Consider the following 11742-nt stretch of genomic DNA (forward strand, 5'->3'; position numbering starts at 1 on the left):
ATACTGCCACTGTTCTGCTAATGTGCTGGTCTGTGGCCTGCCACTGTCCTGTTAATGTGCTGGTGTATACTGCCACTGCCCTGCTAATGTGCTGGTGTGTCCTGCCACTGTACAAGGGCATCTTACCGCTGTCCTATACTGTCCTACATTGTTCTGAGAATGGCAAGACACTCCATGACAGTGGGATCACACACCAGGCAGTGGCAAGGCATCCTTGGACAACAGTGTGATCACACACCAGGCCAGTGGCAAAGCATCTTTGGACACCCCAGGGTGGAGACAGGTGACCCTAGGTGACCCCATGACAGTGATATGAAACCAAACATACTGTAACCCAACAGTGGCAGAAAATGTATGTATGTATGTATGTATGTATGTATGTATGTATGTATGTATGTATGTATGTATGTATGTATGTATGTATGTATGTATGTATGTATGTATGTATGTATGAATGTATGTATGCATGCATGCATGTATGTATGTATGTATGTATGTATGTATGTATGTATGTATGTATGTATGTATGTATGTATGTATGTATGTATGTATGTATGTATGTATGTGTGATGCCCACTAGAAGTGGTATCACGTTAATATCTTTAGATTATGTGTCAAAACAGTGTGAACATGTGAACTGGTACAGGATTACCTCCATCAGAAACAAGGTAGAACAGTCATTTATATTTAATGGGAGACATTAACATAATTTGGTCAATAGGTGGCAGTATAGGACTTGTGTTTAGTGGCTTCGCCTTCCAGGGAACCGTACGTTGTCGTTTAGGGACACACAAGGCGAGCTTAGTCTCACAACCGGGAGGACCCAGAACCAATAACACCATGTCTGCGCCTTCCTTTGTCAAATGACTAACTACAACCTGTTTCATAGGTGGGTAATATACTACAAAACACACATAAAGGTTAACAAGGATACATGCAATGTCGAGGGTCCAATGAAGTGACTATTGTCGATGTTTGAGTCAAGTTTAAGAAGTTTAAGACGACAAGTAACGTGGTTTAGAAGTTGACCGTCTATTGATGGCGCCGTGTCTCGTGGTACATTGAAATATAGTGTTGAAATACAATTGCCCATTTAATCACTAACGTGTCGGAGTTAAGTATCTCCAAGGGGATTATAAAGGTTTATGTTTTGAAGTACATACTGTTTGGGTTGAACTGCTGTTTAGTAAATGTGTATATTGTGTACAAGTATTGAAGACGGTTAGAGGGAAATTACTTTAGCTCAACACCGGAGCTGTCCCACATGCTCTCTCTCTCTCTCTCTATCCCGCTCTCCGTTAAATGTAAATATAAATCTATTCCCTTGAGTTACACCATGGTCACGGTTTAGCAAATTCCTAGTAAGGTTGAGAACGGCCAGATACATATATATATAAATGCACTTTCATTGCGCATTTGAGTTGCAATATAACTTGAGCTGGAACACAAATATGAGTAACACTGAGGTGTTGAGGTATTTCTGTACACTAGAGAATAGTGGATATGACTGATGATAAACAAATGATGATAAAGGTAACAGCTATTGGTGATATAAGGAATTGTTTGACAGACAATGAGAATGACAGTGTTGTTAAAAGAAGACATACGATGGTCTCTTCCAACATGCCTAGACATGCCTAGACAGAGGTTAACAGGAGAATGTTTCCCTTCTCACGTGCTTATACTTAAGACACCAAATATGTATAAAGACATAAGTAATTACAATGTACAGTATATAATACTGGATAACTACATTTAAAAGGAAAATGCTATTGAAGTGAACCAGGGTATCCTAAAAGGGTAGAATGTGTGTTGCAATGATGAATATGCTTTTGAATTAATAACAAGAATGGAATTATAATTGAATGTATTAAAGTAATGTAACTAATTGAACTGAATGATGATACAATGATGATGATTGATTGATTGATTATTCTGTTGAATAAATAAACGTTGTTGAAATCACAACCGGGAGGACCCAGAACCAATAACACCATGTCTGCGCCTTCCTTTGTCAAATGACTAACTACAACCTTTCATAGGTTAAATATATCTCTGCTATCAGGTGCCATATCCTGGTACCTGTAACATATGTATGTATGTATGTATGTATGTATGTATGTATGTATGTATGTATGTATGTATGTATGTATGTATGTATGTATGTATGTATGTATGTATGTATGTATGTATGTATGTATGTATGTATGTATGTATGTATGTATGTATGTACTGTATGTATGTATGTATGTATGTATGTATGTATGTTTCTGGAACCGACAATTCTGGAATCTCATGATTTGATAAAAGATTCTCGATTCAAGACATTGAATACCAAGGGCGGCTGAGTGGCGCAGTGGGCAAGGCGCTCGCCACGAAAGCAGGAGATGCTGGTATCAAGCCCAGCTCTCGGCGTTGCTACCGGCTTGGCCGGCCGTCATACTAACACAATTGGCAGTGTTAGAGGGTGGGAAAAGCCGGTGGGTGGGGATTGGACGTTGTGGACAGCGACTCCTACAGGTCGGTTGGGTGACGCCTGTACAGCAGAAACAGGAAGTATCGGGGGCAGCGTGAGCCTCCCACGCGTTACTCCTCGCCACTGAGAGTTCGAGCTGTCTGGTGAAAAGATGCGACAGGCTGCCTCCTCGTGTACCGGAGGGGACACGTGATGCAAGGCTTCTATCCTCACTACAGCCGACCAGTGGGAGGCATAGTCTAGCAACGTTCAAGACAGGGGAGGGAAGAATTGGAATCACAAAATTGGTATGGGAGAAAAATAGAAAAAATAGGAGAAAAAGTGGATTAAAAAAAAAAAAATTGAATACCATTCAATACCATTTGACTGTGGTAGAGATTTAGAATTTGTGAATTGATTTGTATGTGAATAGATGTTTCCCCAGTATGTATGTATGTATGTATGTATGTATGTATGTATGTATGTATGTATGTATGTATGTATGTATGTATGTATGTATGTATGTATGTATGTATGTATGTATGTATGTATGTATGTATGTATGTATGTATGTATGTATGTGTGTATGTATGTATGTATGTATGTATGTATGTATGTATGTATGTATGTATGTATGTATGTATGTATGTATGTATGTATGTATGTATGTATGTATGTATGTATGTATGTATGTATGTATGTATGTATGTATGAATCTATCTATATCCACCCATCCATCTATCTATCTATCAGAGATGTTGATAACCCTCATCAGAGGTCACCGTTGTATGGAAGTGTTGTGGCCCACAGGCAATTGATCTCTTGCTCGCTCCCTCCTTATCCGTCCATCCCTCTGGGTTTGCAAAAGACCGCCAGTCAGCAAAAAAAAACACCCAAAAGAAACACTATCACCCTGAACCTCTGATCTGATGCCAGAAGCTGAACCAAGCAACAACACTTCAGTGAAATTCTCTGAAGTGTACTTGTTGGAAGGTAATAGCACCGGTAGCCAGTCTAGATGCTGAGCTGAGAAATGGTGTTTAATACGAGATTTCTTTTCCTTGAGTTTTATAGACTTTTGCGCAAACATGTTCAATAAACAACGCCTAATCCCTCTGTTGGTTTCGTAGAGTCCCAGAGGCCATAGGCAGTGCTTGCAGAGCTCACGTGCCGCACACCTCCTGATAAATGGAACTACATGCCAGGCGCTGCAAGGTAATGCTTGGGCTAGAGAACAATGAGGCATGTAACTCACCAACGTGTTCTGTGTCTCGAGAGCTCAGTCACATCGCCCCCCCCCCCCCCCCCCCCCCCCCCAATAAATTCCTGTTTTCAACTGTAGTAGGCCCAACTCAAGGAAAGTTAAAAAATAAATAGTGTCTGCTCTCCTCTGGGTGCTGATGCGGCTGAGCTCTCGAGACACAGGAGACATTGACATGGTAGCCTTTGAGCCTGCATAGCCCAAGGTTGGGTGCTACCAGTGACATTGTAAAGCACTTTGAGTGTCTAGAAAAGCGCTATATAAATGCAATTAATTATTATTATTATTATTATTGTGTTACATCACACCCAAACTAAATTCCGGCGTGCACTCATTGGTGTCCCCTTTAGGCCACCTTTTGTCCCATATTTGGCAGTGAGAAAAGTTGCCAACCCTAATGTGCAAAGACATTCTAAAACATAAGATGTTTGTCACTCTCCTGTGCAGAGGGTTGGATGAAACGTCACTGACCCCATGTGTGAGTTTGAAAATGAGGATATCCAATCATCATACAATATGTGGATGGTCTTTTCTGACACAGATCAAAAGACCCTGTTCAGGCTGTGTGTGCCACACAGAGCCATATAAGCCTATTTGATCTGACACAGTATCGATTGATAGGTATTAGGCTTTGAGGTCCGTCAATTTTGAATGAAAGATGGCAAGCCACTTCATAATTATTTGCCACAAGGTTCAGCCACTGGAGATAGAAATACTGTGCAAATACTGTGAACGTGGGTGGGAAAAAATAAGGTCGATATGGACTTAGGATTCTTATTATTGTATTATCGTACTTATTATGTTGAGACAATGAACACACGACCGTGTGGTTTCATAACTTTATTCGACTGACGGTTACGTTACAACACCAGCCCTACCTCGAGCGCTAACGCACAATTGGAGGGGGGCTCCCCACCCTCCAGAACATTTACAACAAGCGTTGCAAGGGCAAGGCTAAGAGAATCATTAAAGACTCCAGTCACCCGAACAACTGCCTCTTTGAACTGCTGCGGTCAGGCAAGCGATACCGGAGTCTCAAGGCGAGCACAGAAAGACTCAGAAGAAGCTTCTATCCCCAGGCCATCAGGCTGCTAAACGAACAATGAACACTACACAACAACAACCACCAAACGCACATAGCACACACATCCACACGCACACACTCACTTTAAACAAACACACTGTAGCACCCACTCCACACACTTTATAGCACACACCCACTTTAAACAAACACACTGTAGCACCCACTCCCCACACTTTATATTTATTGATGAAGGATTGCACTACAACTCGTACACCTTACTGTAAATTGTACCTAATTTGTACCTCATCCCATTTCTGATTTGCACTATATAGTACTGTACATTAGTACACTGCATAGTATTGTATATTATATGGTAACTCAGAACATTGTACATATGTCTATACCGAACACTGTGACCTCATTTTCTTCTTCTAAATTACATGCTATACTATGTTATTTGATACTATCTTGTCTAGCACAGTCTCTGGAGCGTAACAGTAAGAAGCATTTTGTATGAAAGTATTCTGTACTTCTGTATGACAACTATTAAAGAAACTTGAACTTGAAACTAACCACGCCCGTCTATTAAAGGCACAGTAGCCTACAGTGTAACTGCTAGTATGTCACAACCTATACGTAGCATAACAGGACATAACATTTCCCCCCCCTTCCCTTTTGCAAAAGCAATAGAACATTCCAGTCCATGAACAGAAACTGAACACTTCAGTCCACCAACCCGTGGCATTTACCCAGTAACATAGTCCCCATGCCAAGCGGGTGGAGCCCTCACCCTCTGAGGGCGAGCAGGCTGGGGAGCAGGGTCTGGTGGTTGTGGTGGGTTACCTCCCACCCTGGTTGCTTCCAAGCGGGGCTGCCAACTGCGGGTTGCAGCTTGGCTCAGGGATGATGCGGGCAGTGTCGGGGCACCGACCTTATGCAGGCGGTTTGAGTGCCAGCGAGAAACATCATCTAGTCTGTAGGTGGCCGGACCCAGTTGACGGGTCACTCGGAGGGGTGCTGACCAGTATGAGCTCAGCTTGTTCTTGCGGTTAGCGTGTTTAATCCTGACCCAATCCCCTGCTGACATAGCGGGGGTCTGTACTCTGTGAGAGGCATCATACCTCTGTTTCATCTGAGCCTGTGAGTTTTGGACCTGATCTCTGGCCTTCTCGAGCCCAGGGCTCTCGCATGCAGGGGCCGGTTCAGCTCTCAAGCAGTCTAGTGGTTGTTTCATTTCTCGCCCAATCATGAGCAGAGCCGGAGAGACCCCTGTGGTGGAGTGCTTGGATGCCCGGATGGTCAGGAGAGTTTGGGTGAGTGCAGCGCTGAAGGTTTTCCCCTCCTCCAGGCAGGCTCGAATTTCCATTCTTCAGAGATTTGTTTAGGCGTTCAACGCCGCCGTTACTTTCAGGATGGTAGACCGACGTCCTGATGTGCCTGATGGACCTCAGTGACAGGAACTCCGAGAACTCTGCCAAAATGAATTGAGGCCCATTGTCTGTAGTGACGACACTGGGCAGGCCCCAGCGCCCAAACAGCTTGACGAGGTTGTCGGTGATGCTCTGTGTGGTGATGGAGTTGAGTTCGATGGCTTCTGGCCACTTTGAGTGTAGGTTGTGCACGACCATCAGGTAGCGGGCATGTGCCATGAAGCTCTCCGCATAGGTCAACCTGAATGTGCTCCCACGGCGCGGACGGCCACGGGGTCGGGGTGAGGGGTGCTGTAGCCGGCTGGCCCGTTTTTCCCACTCAGCAGGCAGCAGGTACAGTTGCGCACCAGCTCCTCTACGTCGCCGTCTATGTGAGGCCACCACACTGTGTCTCTGCAGCGTTGTTTCAACTTAACCACCCCCAGGTGGCCGTCGTGCGCCATGTGCAATACCCTGGCCCTCAGCGCCTCTGGTATAATAGCGCGGTGACCGCGGGCGAGGCACACCTCCCCCCAGCAGGAGAGCTCGTCGCGGACTCGGCGGTAGGGGAGCAGTCTGTCCTCCACCGTGGCTGGCCAGCCGTCCTGGATATAGGCACGGAGATTTGCAAATGTCTCATCTTCAGCTGCAGCCTGCTGCAGCTCAGCCAGCGTGACTACTGCGCTGAGCGGTCCATGCAGCATGTGGACCCAGTCCACGTCGTCCTCCTGTTCAGGACTCGCCTCACCCGCCTCTTTTGTCGCAGAGACGGCTCTCGAAAGAAGGTCAGCTACCGTGTTAGAGCGCCCCGGCATAAACTCGAGTCCGAAGTTGTACTGATTCAGCCTATCAGCCCACCTCAGTAGCCTCATAGGCTTGTGCCCCGCCCCTCAGGTCGCCAGCAGCGCTGTCAGAGACTGATGATCTGTGCGAATGGTGAGCGCCCTGCCATACAGGTAGACATGCCAGCGTTCGCAGGCCCACAGACAGGCGAGGGCCTCCCTTTCCCCCACCGAGTATTTCTGCTCGGCTGGTGTGAGGGCCCGAGAGGCAAAAGCCACTGGACGCTCTACCCCTCCATGAACCTGGGATAGCACGGCGCCGAGCGCCACCCCAGAGGCATCACAGGTGACCAAGGTGGGCGCGGTCAGGCTGAAATGCGCCAGTGTTGGCGGGGACGTGAGCTGCTGTTTGATGACGGGCACAGCCTCCCGGCAGGCCGGGGTCCAGTCCCATACCGCATCCTTGCGTAACAGCTGGCGCAGAGGGGCCGTCGAGTCAGAATAGTGTGGCATGAACCGGAGGTAGTAGGCAGCCATGCCCAGAAAAGAAGACAGCTTGGACGGCGACTGCGGGTCCGGCAGGGACAGGATTGCTTCGGTGTGGGACATGATCGGGGTGATACTCTCCCTGGAGAACCTGAACCCCAGGAACTAATGTACACTTCTCCGCGTTGAGTGTGACCCCGTGTTGCTTGAAGCGCTGGAAGACCTGCTCCAGGCGAGCGTCGTGGAGTGCAGCGGTGGGCGCATGCACCACCACATCATCCAAGTAGATGCTGACCCCCTGGATGCCAGCCAAAATGAGCGACATTATTTTCTGAAAACAGCTTGGGGCTGATGACAGGCCAAAAGCCATGCGCTTGTACCTGAAAACCCCCACATGTGTGACAAACGCTGTGAGGTCCATACTGCCCGGTGCCAGGGGAACCTGCAGGTAGCCGTGACGTAAATCCATTTTACTGAAAATCGTGGAGCCATGGAAATGGCTAGTCAGCTCCTCCGCTGTGGGGAGGGGATACTTGTCAGGGATGATGGCTTTGTTTACGTCTGTCAGATCGACGCATAGACGCAGTCCGCGCCCCCCCCCCCCCCCCCCCCCCCCCCCCCCGTTTCTTGGCTATCACCAGGTTGGACACCCAGGGAGAGGCGTTGATATGATATTGCACGACATGTGCAATGACTGAATGAGGCCTGTGGGCTTTGTACTGTATTGATGGGAACAGCCCCAGACTGTGCGTGATCAGGAGGAGAGCGACACCAGCGCGCAAAATGGTTAACCCTGTTGCAGTTACGGCAGCGCTTGCCTAGAGCAGGGCAGGACAGGTCCCTGGTTGCATGCTTAGGGGAGCCACAGTTACCACAACGCCTTTGTCCATTCTCCCTCTCCCTCGGCGCCCTGTCTGCCACTCTCTGCACATCGAAGCTGTCACCGTCTGCGCCAGCTGCCTCCTGGGCCACGTTCTGAACTCCGGGTGGAGGTGACGTCACAGGCTCATGCACCGCACGGGAAAACTTGCGCGCCTCAGAGATAGCTGTCTCCAACTGTTTTCCAATCACTACTGCATCAGCTAGTGTCATGGCGTCCGGCTCTAATAACAGTCTCTCCCTCAGTTGAGCACACAATGTTCTTTCAATCAGCTGGTCGACTATGAGTCCATCCTCCAAGTTCCTAAAATCACAATGCTTGGCTAGCTCCCGCAAGGCAGACACATATTGCGAAACAGTCTCACCAGACCTCTGTGCTCTCTGGCGGAACTCAAAACGGTACATCCGACGGCTTCTTCCCGAGCTAAAATGCGACTTCAGAGCCTCGGTAGCAGTAGAGTACTGATCGTCGGCTAATGTAAGCGTAGCATAAATCCGTTGCCCCTCCTGTCCGAGGCAGTGTCGCAGAAGTGCGCACTTTCTAGCTTCTTCCAGATCCTCCAGTCCCAACGCCAATAAATAGTCCTCAAATGACGTTAGCCATCTAACCCATGGAACAGCTGGGTCACCGGGAACAGGTAAAAATGGTGGTGGCGGTGGTAAAACGAAATCAGCCATCCTCGTTCGCCAATTATTATGTTGAGACAATGAACACACGAGCGTGTGGTTTCATAACTTTATTCGACTGACGGTTACGTTACAACACCAGCCCTACCTCGAGCGCTAACCACGCCCGTCTATTAAAGGCACAGTAGCCTACAGTGTAACTGCTAGTATGTCACAACCTATACGTAGCATAACAGGACATAACAGTACTATGCACAATCGTTGCGGGCAAGACCCCCCGCATTTCACTGTATACTTGTATGCCGTGACAAATAAAAAAAACTCTTGACTTGACTTGACTTGAATATTGATGTAACTAAGAGATTCGGTGGGAATTAGTTTCTTTTATGCATACAGTAGGTATATCTACGACAACGTCTATGGCATGTTGTAAACGTGGTGCCAGAGAGCAGTGTCGGATCGCCTTCTTGCGTGCAAACGTCATACTGAATATAATATTTCAACAAGACAATGGCGGAAATGTATTCAAATAAAATACTTGTCGTTGACCGATTTTAGAAATACTCCAGGATTCAGGTCCTTGGTCTACTGTCAGCCTTTCTGCAATGTTTCATCCAAATCGGCCCTGTAGTTTGTGAGATTAGCTGCAGATACACACATAGACACGCATTATCTCCGCCAGGTGATAATAACCACAGTTCAACTGTTTCATTACTCGGCTGGGAAACAGGCAACTGACAGGCAACCACCAGGCAGTGGTTCAGCTTGAAACTGCTCTCTCTCTACCAATGCCCACATACAGTGTTTTAGAGTGAGAGAGCGAGAGACGTGATGAGAGGGGCAGAGAGAGAGAGAGAGAGAGAGAGAGAGAGAGAGAGAGAGAGAGAGAGAGAGAGAGAGAGAGAGAGACAATACACAGAGAGAGGCAGGGTGACATGACAGAGAAACAGATTTGGAGAGAGGGGAGCGAAGTTAAAGAGGAGAGTGAGCGAAAAACTGACTAAATGAGATGGATGGAGAGAGAAAGAGAGAGAGAATGCTCATCAGGCACGGTGCGTCGTATTCACAGGATATTATTGTCGGGGTGGGGGGCTAAGCACAGCGGGCGACACGGACTGATGTCACCTTTGAATATTCATCAACCGGCAGAGCTAATTCTCCTGGCGGCAGTGGTGACAGGAGAGGGGAGTGAGAGCAGAAACAAGTGTCATCTCTAAGAGTGATGGTTGTGGTGGTGGGAGAGGGGTGTGGTGTGGCACATGGCCTGTTACCATGGCAATGAATCCCCCTGGTCGGCCGCTACAACATGATTTCACACAAATTTTTCGAATGGTTTGAAATTCTCTCTGTCTTTTTCTCTATTGCTCTTTCCCTCCCTTCCTACCTTAGTTATTCAACTCTATCATCCTTGGCCTATCATCCTCTTTGCGGGGCAGATTTACTGTATGTTTGCCAAATAATAAGGAGAATTGCTGGGTTTCACTGACAGCTGATAACGCTTAGTCACTGACACTCATTTGTATTCATGTCTCTGTAAACATACGCACATGTAAACACACTGACAAGATCTCACCCTCCGTTGGGGAGCAGTATGTTAGAAACATGTCGACATGATTCCCATGGCGACCCGTTGCGTAAAATGTTTTGATGTGTTTGACCGGTTTGTGGCGATGATTTACGATGGTGATATATTGATGATGACGATGCATGCATGAAAAGTCTTGGTACAGTAGATCTACAGTATCTAACCAGAGATCGAGGGAGAAAGGGAGAGGGGCATCTAGTTGTACGATAAAAACAAACCCTCTTGCCTTGTTTGGTTCCAATCAATGCCCTTTGTTGATAATTATTTCAGAATTCAGACACACCTCCCGCTGCATGAAAAAGCACCCATTAACTCAATCAGCGCCAGACCCGAGGATAGTTGGGTTATCTCGCCGACCGTTCAGCGCCAGACCCGAGTATAGTCGGGTTTTCATCGTTATTTTTTTTATTCGATATTTCCATTCATTACAGGCACACGGACTCAGGGTTAACATGGGGAATCATCCTGAGAATGCCAAAGTGCAATACCGACCGCATCTTCCCAGGTGGCAGTATCGAGCACCCTTTGAAACCTTATATCTTGGCCTGTGCAATGATCAAATGTCTCCAGGCGCACTTTTCTTTGTCAGGCGAGGCGAGCGGTATCCCGATCGCTTTGTGAAGCGTCAAATTCCACCGATGCATCTGTTGTGGTGGATTATGTTGGCGACACGATGGACACCAGTACTTGGACTCGCGATCAGACAATTGGAATATTCTTTTTGGGGTACCTCCTAGTGAAGGTAAGGATTCAATTATATCAATCCTGCTTTGATCCAACCATGATTTCACCTCGATCGCAACGTGTGTGTGTAACGTTACTCCACAACGTATGCCGTTGGTGACAATCAAAGCATCAAAAAACTACCCCCCACCCCTTCATGCATTCATGATGAAACATAATACCTATTATATACATTTGATTTGGAAATAGTAGCGTGTTCAGGCGAGAAACGGCAACACTTTTAGTGAAATTCACGTTTTGCTGCATATCGTAGTTTTCTGGGATTGGACAGGATCACTCTAAAACTATACTTATATTCACCACGGTATAACACACAAACCTATTGACGAAAAAATGAATTCTTTTTCACATATTGAACGATAGATAGTTGATGTCAAATGGGCCATAGTATTGTATCCATAGCTATAATATAGAATATATATATAGCCCTGCAAACACCGCCACCTATTCCTATCTTTTAGAGCGTTGGCGTGGTAGGAACTAAGATGCT

The sequence above is a fragment of the Notolepis coatsorum genome (genome assembly GCF_963971535.1).
Source record: "Notolepis coatsorum genome assembly, chromosome: 5".
Classification (NCBI taxonomy): Eukaryota; Metazoa; Chordata; class Actinopteri; order Aulopiformes; family Paralepididae; genus Notolepis; species Notolepis coatsorum.